We start from the raw sequence: 12,890 nt of genomic DNA, 5'->3' as shown, positions 1-12,890 counted from the left end.
GCCCAAAAATGAAAGTGAAGGGACATAATGTTTCTTGGCATTTTCTTAAAGTAGACTCTTTAGCCGAACATAAAATACCAATATTACATCTGAAAAAAAATTTAAAGCGATGTAACGGACGTGTGATACACCGTGTCCATATTGAGGTGAATTTCGGGTACATTTTTAGCCTAGACGTTACTCCTATATTTTAATTATCCTGCATTTTTGTATCAAATTTTGGGGTTGTCCTCTATTATTGATGCAATGGGGAGAGAGAAACACCCGTTGCCATATTTTTCATCCTTATTTTTAATACTAATATCAGTGCACAGACATGATACCCTAAAAAACCGGTTTTCCAAATTCAGTGAATGATTTCGACATTGTTTCAGAACATTTCAAAGAAAACCGACCTAGAGGAATGTTCCTTATATCCCTAGGAACCAATATCAATTGAGAAGTTTTGCCTTTTTTTGCCTTTTTAGAAGTTAGGCCTATAAATGTGATGACAACTCGCTCCTCGAAAAAACCAATATTTGAATTTTAAATGAAAAGTCCTAGTTTTTTGCATCTAGGAAGGCTGGAAGGCTCCCATTGGGTTGGTATAACTTACCACCGTTTCGAATTGGCTTTCGGAATAAATTAGTCATGCCCTCCCCCCCCCTCTCCCTTCCAACGCCAATAATATCATCTTGCACCACAATCTTGTTCTTTCTATATCGAAAAAAAGGAGGGAACACTAAGTCAATTGATCGTAGCGCAATTTGATTTCTATTTTGGTCAATATATGCATCAATTTTAGGGATTTTTGACTTTATAAAATTTTACTCTCCCCTCCCTTTCAGTAATTTTTATTCTTTTAAACAAATGTTACTCTCAACCTCCTACAATTCTGCAGAAATGATGCCCCTGGTTTTCATGAAAAATCGTTCGACTTGATTGTTGGTTTGAGTTTTTTACAATTCGTCGCTCTTCTAACGTGAAGGCGTACCTATCTCTATTTCCGCATGAGCCCCAGAAAGATGAACTTATGTCTAAAACGGGGTTCACGTTGAAATTGAGCTACGCCTTTACGTCAGAGGAGCGACGATTTGAGCGGTCACCATATCCTCAGATTTGCGTTTGTTCCTACTTCGCTACGATAAGCGATCAATCAGCGATACTGATAACTGAATCAAGATGATAGTACGTCTCAAAGCTGCAAGTTGCTCGAAACTGCAAATGAAGGCATCATGCATTTTTTGTTGGTCTCCTCAGATCCTATTATTTCGAGCCTCCGACCCCAAATTACGGTGAAGAAAAAGTCAAAACTCCTTTTACCGGAAGCTCTGGATCTGCTCGTCAAGGAACAGTGCTTGGAGCACCCTGTATAAGTGGAATATTTCTGCCCCCTCAGTTTTCATTGTGAGTCATAAACTCTCTTTTTTATTTTAATTAAGTTTTGCTTTGTACCTGAACAGCTCACTTAACCGCGCATCGTATCCAGCTAGTAAATTTTGGAAGCGGGGGAAGGGGGGGGCATTGCTTGTTTAAAAATATTCACATTGAGTTTACAGCAAAATAAAAGAAGAAAACAAAATATTTGTAGCTCAGCAGAAACAAATAAAAGAATAATTAATCGCAATAATTATTAGAGCATTTACTATTTTTTGAAGGGTTTCAAAGAGGAAAAAAAAATCAATTTTTCCTACAAACCGCTGACTTTAACGCCTTTTCAATATGATATTCAGCTTTCTCGTGAAAAATTACCGTAGAAAACATATATTTGTGTATCATATGGCGGTTGACAGTCACACGATAACCCTATGTCCGCGCCGCCCTATCCTTCGATCCACAGTGCGGCGTGCGGCGTACTGCCATGCCAGCGCGAACCGCGCACAGACGCCTACAAACCTAAGGGGATACTTCACGCATTGCGCAATGCTTGAAGTATCCCCTTAGGTTTGTAGGCGTCGGTGCGCGTTTCAAGCTGGCAGCACGTCGTGCTGCAGGGTGCCTTAAATTTGCCCACAATTCACAGGTCAGGGTGTTAAAATGTAGGGAAATTTGACATCAAACTCGAAATTAGCGACTCAAAAACATCTGTCACCAAACTTTCGTACTCTTTCAGTCATTATCCGACTTATTTCTTCCTATTCTTGAGTTTTTGACCATAGTGCGTTGCGGGCAAGGCTCATGAATTCATCAGTCGGATCCTCACTCTCCGGCTTCATCGTCGCCGCTGACGTCACTGGCGCTTTATATTTCCCATCCATTCTTACGGCCCTCGACTAACGAGCACATCCCATTTTTCCCACCTGCACGTAGTTCTGTCTGGTAGAAATACGTCCAATTATTTCAGGGTCCTAGGGGAAGGTAAGGATCGAGGAGTGCCTCACTTGGATCGAATTGAACGCACAATGTCTAATTTCATGGGTAAAGAGAATAAGGAGTAGTTTAAAACTCGGCTAGTCGTAGATTATCTCCTGTCAAAAGTCGAGAAAAATATTTTGAACATGAAAATAGTTGTTGAAGTATGTCCTTAACATTGAGTCTTATGCAAGGATAAAACTTCAGAAATCTTTCTCTAAGTCCAAATTTGATGTAATTTGGTGCGTCTCTGTAAACTTTCATCCATTTGTGCCTAAAAAGGAGAAATGGGGCTCAAGCCAAACCTGACATCAGATTTTCAGTACCATTTACAGATCAAAGCTTGAAACTTTAAGAGGTTAAAGAAGTATAAAAACAGAAATTTAGTCAGGGATTTGATTTTAAGAAGTAAAAGATTTCTTCAAGTCTGTATGTTGAACAACAATTACGCTTGTGCCTGATGAAAGGCAAACTGAGGAGATCTTTTCGATCCTTCACTTTAAATGTGGAAAGTTTCAACTCAAGTTTAGAGTCCGACAATAATTTACTCTCCTTCCCCGCCCCATCCTCCTTTTGATGAGACAAACAACGTCGCGTGCATGGTACGACTTCAGCAAATCTTGAGATCACCACGTAATGTTTGAGCTCAGAATTTTTTATAGTCCTCTTAAATGAAAGTAAAAAAAAGACGTAATGCTCGTGTGGTGGAACATGTGAGTTTTTCATCTCCGTCAGTCATGGCCTCAATCGAATACTTTTACTCTCCGACATTTCACCACCAAGTCAAGTCATTAAAAAGGCATAAAGTTCCCCGGCAGCTACGTTCAATTTCGTCCGCTCCGAAAATACACACACATCGAGACATAAAGACACATTGAATTCAATCAATACATTACTCCAATACGACAATGCCGAAAAGAGAATCATGCTTAGACAGAAGCTTCAGAAAAGGGTTCGAGCATTTGAAAAGCACTCATTGTGGGCTTTGTATCTAAAGAGACCTGCGCATCCGTAGTTTGAATATCCACCAATGGCGTGGCGTGCTCTGCGATATATCGATTGATCTGCCATTTAAACCTGTGGAAAAGGATCGATTATCAGGGTGTTCGCAACGAACACCTTAGTAATCGATTCTTTACCATAGCTTTCAAATGGGGAAATATCGATAATCGATCATTCACGCCACGCCACTGATATCCACACAGTCTGTCCCACAGACTCACAAGCACGAGGGTTCGGAGGCAAAGTGTGAATCATCATATCGATATTTTCCCATTTAAACCTAAGGTAAAGAATCGATTACCAAGGTGTTGGCGACAAACACCTCGATAATCGATCCTTTTTCACGGGTTTAAATGGCAGATCGATCGATTCATCTCAAAGCACGACACGCTTCTGCAAGGGTAGTTTCATCGGGGAGTGAAAGGGGCTATGGCTCAAAGGCACAGTAGCGCTCTGTTTATTTTGTTTAAAAGTCCTTGTCTCTGGCTCTTACCCATCCTCTCCCTTTCCGACTGAGCTCTAAGGCAGATTAAAAAAGCTACTTTTCAGAGACTTTCATAGTTTCTTTCTCTTTTTTCATTTTTAACTATGAGAGAATAACACGGATTAAATTGAGGCGGTTTTACGTTCGCTCTTCAATTTTTGACGGATACCGCTTTGAAGAGGGGCGCTTGCTGCTTACTCGTAAAACTTTAAGCTGGCGAAAACTTAGGAGAGAGGGAAGGTATATGGCGGAGCTTCAAAGTTATTAACTCTTCAATATCTCCACTACCTGGCCTTGAAGTTTGACCTTGATTAAATATTCGCTTGCTTTCTTTAGTTGGTTCTTAATTTCTGCCTCTCCGCCCTTAGAATCAGAATTTCTTTTTCAATGGCACGTCGAATATCCTACATTATTATTTGCTTTACTTTTCAAAGGATGACTGATCGTCGTTGCTGCACAAAGTTTTTGGAGATTTTTCTTGGCTCTCTTCACTAATATTTTCCGAAAATGCTGTACGCAAGAAAATTTCTAGAAGTGTACCTACTCTTTGAGAAAAAATAGACAAGGAGCAGAAGTTTGGAACACCGTCTTTATAGACTTAAATATTTTTTAAAGTTTGTAAGTTTAGTAAGGTTTGATTTGTAAAGTTTGATTTAATCCTCAAAGTTGCAGAAATTCTGTCTTTCTTCACTTTTTTAGCTGCTTTCAAGCTTTGCTTTTTTATTAAAGTAGGTATTAATTCGATTTAAGAAAGTTTAAGCTTTCAGGTAGCTAATCATAGAGATATTAGAATATTGTATTATATCTTTGGAATTTGAAGATGGGTAATTTGTGCTTCTTTTAGAATACGCATTCTATATGAGGCAATTACTTTACCATCAAAATTATTATTGTTTGTCAAACACTAGGCGTCATATTTCGAGACCAGAGACAAGGAAAGACCCAAACTAAACTCTCGGCAGCAGGTGGAAGCTTTTAGTTTCAGGGATTCAACATTGCCTTATGAGTAATTACAAATTAGCAATAGTCATCGCCCTTGTGTTGTCTGTTGACCTTCTTACTAGTTGGCCGAGGAGCTTCGGGAGACACAATACGCCAAACCTCAGCTTGTTTGCTGAAAAAATGCTCAACACACTGTTGAACATCCATCTAAGGGGTAGGTCAATAGTTGAATGTTGGAATCCCGAGAAAGTAAAAGCTCTCACCATTGTCAAGATACCAATTGAGGATCTTTCCTTGCATGTCTCGTGCTCGCTGAGTTAAAGGATAAAAGAAATCCCTGCCTCGAAAGAAAAGAATACAGGGGGCACTCTTTAAGGAGCACTGAATTAAGTTCCAAAACCCTCCGTGATTCTTGACGTCGTTTGGCACGACTCAGTATTAGTATTTACACAATGTCTTGTTAGCCTCTATGAATAAATCATTTCATTTGCGCTCGCGTGTTCGGCAAACCCCATCCCGATTGTGGCGAAAGACCAGCGATTACCGCGACCATCTGCAAACGAGACAAAGGCAAAAGCAGATGACGGGTTATTTATTATTGCACAACGTTGAGCGCGCGGAAAAGATTCAGCGCTATTTGCGTTGCAGGAGCAGTCGCCCTATGCCGTCCAAACTAATATACACCGGGATGCGCGCTGCAAATGCTTTCAGTGTTAGTAAGGAGGTGGGTGTGATTGAATCCCTTACCCCTACCCCCCTCCTTTCCGCGGAGAGCGTCGCTCACCTCCGCAATCAAAACAAAAAGTAAGGAAGATGTGGAGCAGAAGAAAAAAGGAAGGTGACAGCCAAACCGGCAAGGGATGCTCTGCCGGGCTACACTGAAAAAAAATATCGGTGTATTTACTTAGAAAAGGGTAAAATTACCAAGAATTCAGGATTCTATTTGATCCCAGTTTTTTCTTGGTAAAATTACCATTTATGGAATTGGTAATTTGACCGAGAAATCTCGGTAAAATTATTAAACTTTCTCGGTAATTTTACTAGACCTTGGTGAAAACACCAATATTTTTTATCGACTGTGGTAGAATTACCGAGATAAAATGGCAAAGTTACCTACCGGGAATTGATTAGCAATACAAGTGGTATTCTTACCTGAAAAAAAACAGTAAAAATACCGGTTTTCAGGTAAGTTTACCAGTCTGTCTTGGTAAAATTACCAATAATTGGTAAAAAAAATGGGATGGTAAAGGTACCAACGGACCTTGGTAAAAACGCCGAGAATTTTTTTTCAGTGTGCGGAAAAACGCCGTATGGACCTTCAGTCGTTCCCAAATTTTCTTTTATAAAACACGAAATTCCTGGTAAACTTATGAATATTTTCCTTCAAATTTTTTCAGATAATGTTGCTTGTGGTTTCACCTAGAGTTCCTGAAAATTTCAAGGAAAAATATTCATAACTTTCTTCAAAAATAAACATTTTATTGAAGGAGATTTGGCAACTCTCGAATGTTCATACGGCGTTCTTCCTTAACACGGAAGTACTGACTGCCGTGCTGAGGAAGAACGCCGTATGGGCATTCAAATGTTGCCGAATTTCCTCTCAGAAAATATTTATTTTTGTGGGAAGTCGTGAATATTTCTCCTAGAAATTTTCAGGCACCTCTGATCAAATTACGGACAAAATTCTCTGAAAATTGGGAGAGAAATTTTCCACAAATTTTCCCGGTAATTTTCAATTGGTTAAGGGGAATTTGAAAACAACTGAAGGCTCAAACGGCGTTTTGCCCAAGCGCAGCAGAGTATGGATGCTGTACGGTCGTGCTAAAAAAAAAATAAAATAAAATAAAAAATAAAGCCTTATATGAACATTCGAATGCTGCCAGATCTTCTCCCGTACAATATTCATTTTCGACTAAAGTTATGAATATTTTTCTTTGAAATTTTCAAATTTTTTGGATTAAAAAGCGAATTACATTCTTCGAAAAATTGGAGGAAAAGCGTGAATAAGTTTTTCTGACAATTTGTACTTTATCAAAGGAAATTTGACAACGACCAAGGACTCATACTGAGTTCTTCTTTAGCACGGCAGTATACCTTTCGCCTGTCTCCGTAGGCGGTACATAGATAAGTTTAGTCACGTCACTCCCTGAATTTCCCAGCGGCAAACCTGTCAAATGCACGACTGCATTTAAAATATCGAAACACCTCGTAACCAAAAATTATACTCGAAATTTCAGTCTTCAGTCTGAGTGCACTTGTTCGACGGAGTAGAGGTTGTCAAGTAACATTGAAGCCGACATTTTAAGACGTTACTTAAAACCGCATCGACGTGAAATCTCCTTGATAAGGTCGTGGATGAGGGGAGCTCACCTCACATGAAGAACAGTTCAAAGGGATTTCAAGTGAAGGAACCTTCAAAGAGCGCCTCAAAATGTCAGCATACGGATTTTATAAAATCGTAGATGATAAGATTTATCGGATGCGAGGAATATTACGATTGAGATCAGATTAGGACTGGATAAGGTATCGATGGGGTCAAAGTAAGTTTGACTTCAAAGGTATGGTCTTCCACAGGCAACTGAATGAATGTAGCAGCTGGATGATGTATTCGCTGGCCCTGGAGCAAAATGTAGAGAATGAACCAAACAGCATTTTAAACTTTTAAAGGCAATAAGCGTTCGGAGGACGGGGGTTTTGCCCCCTCTTGCAAGCATGAAATTTGCTCTCTTACTTTTCGTACAATTCGAAATCTCCACAGCGTCCCAAAATTAAGAGGTTCAGTTGCTACAGTTTTACTCAGTTAAACTCCTTTTTTCCACTTACCTTTCAATAGTTTAAAGTGAAGTCAGAGACAATATATTTCTCATGCCGAGCAAAACACTCTCGATTCAATCGGAGTTTTGCTTGAATCAAAAGGAAATCCGCTTAAATTAAGAGGCTTGGTCCTCAATTTAAGCAAAATTCGATTCAATCGAGAGTATACTTTCATGGCAATGTTTTTAAGAGTCTGGACTTAAGATCCAAGCGACTTTTTTTCCCAGTGCGTGCAATTGGGTAAGGCAAATTAGATCGGAAGTCAAAGCTTTTTTCGGCCAGGATTGATGAGCAATTTGTCGATCAAAAAATAAAATACAATTCGCCCAGAATGATGCCTTATGAATGTCGGGGAAGAGAGTTTGTTAGGCAAGTTTTGGCCAATTAGGCTAGGATTACTAAACATATTACTCAATTATTAGGCGAATCTTGGCGTTGATAACTGACAGTAATTTTCCCACTAGACGAGCAAAGCTTTAAAAAAAACCCCACGTGAATGCTACTATTCATGCCGATTTTTTTTTTTTTTTTTTTTTTTTTTTTTTTTTTTTTTTTTTAATCCTTGCAGCGAGCCGCGAATGAAGCAGCGAGCGCCTAAACTGTCAAAACGCCTTCAATTCCGTGCTTATGCATCATGGACATCCGTAGAGCTCGAATAGTTGCATTCAGGCGTTATTATGAAATTAGTCGAGTGTTCATCACTTGCGATAACTGAGAGCTCTTTGTATGATTCTCTCACACTGTACCAATGAAGTAAACTATTACCGATTTTCATAGCGAAATGTTCAATTTTCCCGCAATCGCATTGATCGTTTGAATGTATTACAACGTTACCGCGGGTCCTAGAAATTGCAAAAAATGGTGGTGTCCGAGCACGGCATGTAAAATTATTTTTAAACTTTTTTAATGAGTCGTCATTCTTTTGGGGTTTTCTCCTATTTTTCTTTTGGATTAATTTTCTTGACGTGCGAAATCGTAAACAACGGGCAACAAAAACAACAAATTCATACCAATGGGAAGACAGCAGAGCGAGTTCTCGAATATAGTCTCTGGGTGAGTTAATACGGGTGTAGGTCAGATTATGGCACAATAGAACAGGCTCTGATTGAATAGAATATGGTGCGTGTCCGCCCATAGAATTCTCACAAACGTTCTTCAATTATTCATCAAGTAAGTATTATAGTGCGTGTTCGATACATCAAACAGGTGAGATTGTAACGATATCGATTCGTTCGATATGTAAACATAGCCTCGAAAGTCAATTGAGTAGTCTGAGGAAACGGGTTTTCTATGATAAATTTTTTATTCATATGAGTACAAAATGGTAATGAAAAGTGAAATTGTCAGGAACTTTCTCATTTTCAGTTTTTTCGACTGAAATCCTAAAATTTATGTTTGAAGTTATGTTCAATTGTTTTGAACCAAACGATACATCGAACCACTATCGAATACGATCCACATGTGTCTTATCGTCTGTAGGAATTGATTTTCTAATTCTGTAACGTGCAATTGAGCGAATTCGGGACCTAATAATCAACATATAGAGTCTTTGAGTCTCGATGTAGAGATGGTTGCGTCATGGCCACGGCGCGGCGCGCAGGCGAGGTCAGTCGAGGTTGTTTACACCGGGGTAAACCGCCAAAGGTCACGCGCTCCCGACCTCACACATCCGTTCCTCTCCCACCAAATAAGGAGCATCCCTGGATTACATCTCACAAAGGAACCAAGTGAATAATGTTCCTCGGCCTTGAGTAACTCACGAGAAAATGAACATAAAGTGAGGCAAATATTACAGCTAGACTCGTGCCTTGACTTTGTAATACTAGCTTTTTGAAATGCGTTTCAACCAACGGTCTAGAAACTATAGATAGGGGCACTGCTCCCATTTCCCGGAAGTAGTTCCGAATTCCGGAACTTTTGTGATTTGCCTAAAATTTACCCGGAATTTTGGAAATTCCCAAAATCTTCCGGATCTTTCGCATTTTCCGGAACTTTCTCGGAACTTTTAAAAAATCTATAAGGAATCTCGGAACTTTTGACGGTCATGGAGTGGGAGAAATTGGAACAAAAAGGTTCCGAACCTCGGAACTTTTAACGGACATGAAATGGGAGCTTTGGATAGGGGGATTAAACAATAAGGTCACGTAATTTGAAAAAAGCATGTAGTTTCCAAAAAGCAGTCAAATTTTCTATGGTTGGTTCATGAAATCTCAAAAAGCAATGTGAATAACAAATTCAAACCCGTGTTCTGTAGGTATGATTTCACTAAGCTTTCGTGAGCTAATCTTGATTTCAGTGTAGTAATATGAGATAACTGGCAATGAGAACAGGTGGTTCGTGAGCTTAGATTGGCCCCCTCTTTGGAGCCTAGCTAATTCACACCGGCATTAGTGAGGGTCTGATGGGTTTTTGAACTTTCAGACATGGAGCAAATATTCGCGATCGGATCTCATAAACATTTTTTAATGAAATGTAGTTTTCACCACTTTGCAAACAAAACAGCTGACAACATTCGAAGATGGATAACTGTAATTTTTTCCGATCTTTTCTGATCTCAATATATGACTCCAACAAATCAGTTTTGAATTCCTCTCGGAAGGCCAATTCGAAAATTGGGTATATGATGCGACCTACTGCCAATGAGATGACTCGAAATTACCTTTGAAGGGACTTTTCACTAAGAAAGAGAGCAGTAGGATGAATTTGAATTATTAAAAGTTTGATCCTGAGGTATAACGATGCTAAGGAAGTCAACTGTATGCACGGATCAGTCAATGCAAAATCTGTGCACCGGACGGATATTTTTACAAACTACAACCCTCGACACTCCTACCCCTCCCCCCCCCCACCACACACACAAACACAATCCCAACCTCTACAATGCTCGTGCATACGATCATCTTTGGCATGTAGCATGAAAACAGCTGTATGGATACATCCACACTTTTCGTCCAGAGGAGTCATAGGTGGATCCCGACCCCTCGAAAAGGCGGCGTAAGGGGTTCCGGGGGCAATCCCCAGAAAATTTTTGAAGCATCTAATATGCAGCACGGGTCAATTTTGTCCTACATAATTACTAAATGTAAGCGTCTTGCATTCTTCTTTCCTCCTTTCCTCCAGTCTTTTATCCTTCTCGTTTTCTTCCTCTTTTTTCGGGCGAACGGGGGCATCGCACGCCCCCTTACGCCCCCCCCCCCTTGGCTCCCCCCGTGAGAGGAGTAAGGGTTGTTTACCAATAGTGTGCAACACCAGATCACTCCACATACGGTAAAACGAGTGTATAATTCTCTTTTAAACTTGCTGGCGATTTACTCTGCGACTCCAAATCGCAATCGGAATCGATCCTCCCACAAATCATCGGGCAGATTACACCGTCTGATCTCCCCCTCCACTCCCTCCCGCCAACCTCTTACTGGACCTGGTGGTTAAACTATGTTAATTTTTTAAATAATCCCAAAATCGAACATTCAACTGATACTACAATCTTTCCCAATACAGCAGTGCCCTGCTTAACCCACCATGTTAGTGAGTGAAACAAGTATATCATGTTGACGCTAACATGGTATCAACATGGTAAAAAGTAGGTTAAATTGATAAACAGTAGCCAACATGGTGCTACGTACCATCATGGAGTAACGTTACGACCAAGTTGGTAGTATGTTAGTAACATCATGATTTAACATGGTACCAACATGATCGTTTTTTAGTGGGTATGATCCATAATTTCCGATTGCAGAAAATTACTGATAGATGGGTTGTCTGAATTAGTTACATGCAAAGACAAGAAAGTAAGAATTCACTCACTTTTTAGACTGGGACTGACTGAAGGGCGCTGGATCGCTATGGAAGGGTCACCGACCCCGCTAGTATTTCGACAGAGCACTGGCAGGGGGCAACTTAACAGCTGCGCCCCATTTTTGGCGCCAAAACGAGCGCCTCTCTCACTGCACTTAACCGAAACGTTCACGCGAAAATGTCCGGAATTTGCGCGTAGTGGAGGATGAAGAATGCCGTGTTTATCACATGTGGTCTTCGCGCGCGAAATGACATTAGGCGAGGCGGAAAAGTCACGATTGTTCTTCGCCTACAACTTTACAACTTATTCACGTCTCAAGGAATATTTTTCTCGCTAAATCCCTCAGTTGTTCCACTGCAGGAAGAACACTTGAAAGCTCGGCTTCGCACAATCGACCTTTTGACTTTTAGAGAATCTTGAGTATTCTGCTGTAACCTGGAAAAGAAATAAAATGTATTAGGTTAACAATCTTAGATTATTACTATCTATATAAACAGAAGAAAACAGAGACTGTTAACTATGATTTGGAGAAAAAATCCCAGAGAGCCATTGGAAATAGAAGAGAGGGGTTTAACACTTGAGCGAGAGTATCACTCATAACGAAATTGAATTTGCTCTAAATCTAAATATTTTTGGACTTTATAAGATTCATTCCGATCAGTATATTTCAATACATACATTGAAGCATTAAATAGGTGGACTTCGTTTCAATGTAATATCTATCTGAATTGTTCCACTACACAAGTATCAATGTGATACTTTAAGAGGGTGGTCACACATGTTGGACCCTAGGGGAGTCAATGTCAGAGGCAGTAACCAGAATATGACTATGAGTGGGTCAGTGGGGGAGAGTTATAATATTGCATCATTTTTATTTACTTTACCTGGAAAATTGTCCAGTCTAGCATGCACTCTTACATCATCCTAAGGTATGCACAATGATCAGATGGTGGAAAAAAGTTCAGATGATGCATCAAGGAAAATCATAGTGATAGTGGAAATCCTTCATTAAAAACAATGTAAAATAATAGAGATAGGTTGGGTTTTCAATCGTGAAGACAATTAAAGGATGTCAGCAATGGTTTTATTCAAAACGGAAATAAATTCTGGTCAAATTCAACTCCGAAGGGGCAAGCTATCTTCATGAATACACTTTGTTTATGAAAATTCGTGCACTTGCCGGGATATTTGGAAAAGTGAGATTTGAGCGGGAAACACTACGCGAGTGGAGGATTGCGGTTATGATTGCACTGCCGCTGGGCTGGGCTGGAGGGTCGGGTGGGGCGTGGCGAAATTCGGGCCCCCGCGCACAGGTAGCAGCACCGGCTATTGATCCGCGCCCCGCTCCTTCCGCTTTTACTCGTACCCCTCGCCCCCCCGCCCCCCGCGTCATCATCGCCCTCTCTTAACATCTATGCGAGAATGCACTGACAATCTCCAGATTGATGCTTCCTCAAATAATGAAATATATCTACATAAATAACAGTAAACGAATAAAAAACTAAATAAATACAATTCATA

General features: G+C 40.1%; 1 protein-coding gene across 1 annotated transcript in view; it reads right to left on the bottom strand.

Annotated features, from left to right (window-relative positions):
- The window catches only part of LOC109042693 (uncharacterized), a 75,435-nt gene extending 62,822 nt beyond the window's left edge, over positions 1–12,613 (bottom strand). Inside the window, exons 1-2 of the mRNA XM_072295987.1 lie at positions 12,254–12,613; positions 11,378–11,804 (exon numbers count right to left, since the gene is read on the bottom strand). The gene's annotated coding sequence lies outside the window, so the exon portion shown is untranslated. The remainder of the gene's footprint in view (positions 1–11,377; positions 11,805–12,253) is intronic.
- Positions 12,614–12,890: the final 277 nt, after the last annotated feature.

The sequence above is a fragment of the Bemisia tabaci genome, chromosome 2, assembly GCF_918797505.1.
Source record: "Bemisia tabaci chromosome 2, PGI_BMITA_v3".
NCBI lineage: Eukaryota > Metazoa > Arthropoda > Insecta > Hemiptera > Aleyrodidae > Bemisia > Bemisia tabaci.
This window is presented reverse-complemented; position numbering and strand designations above follow the sequence as displayed.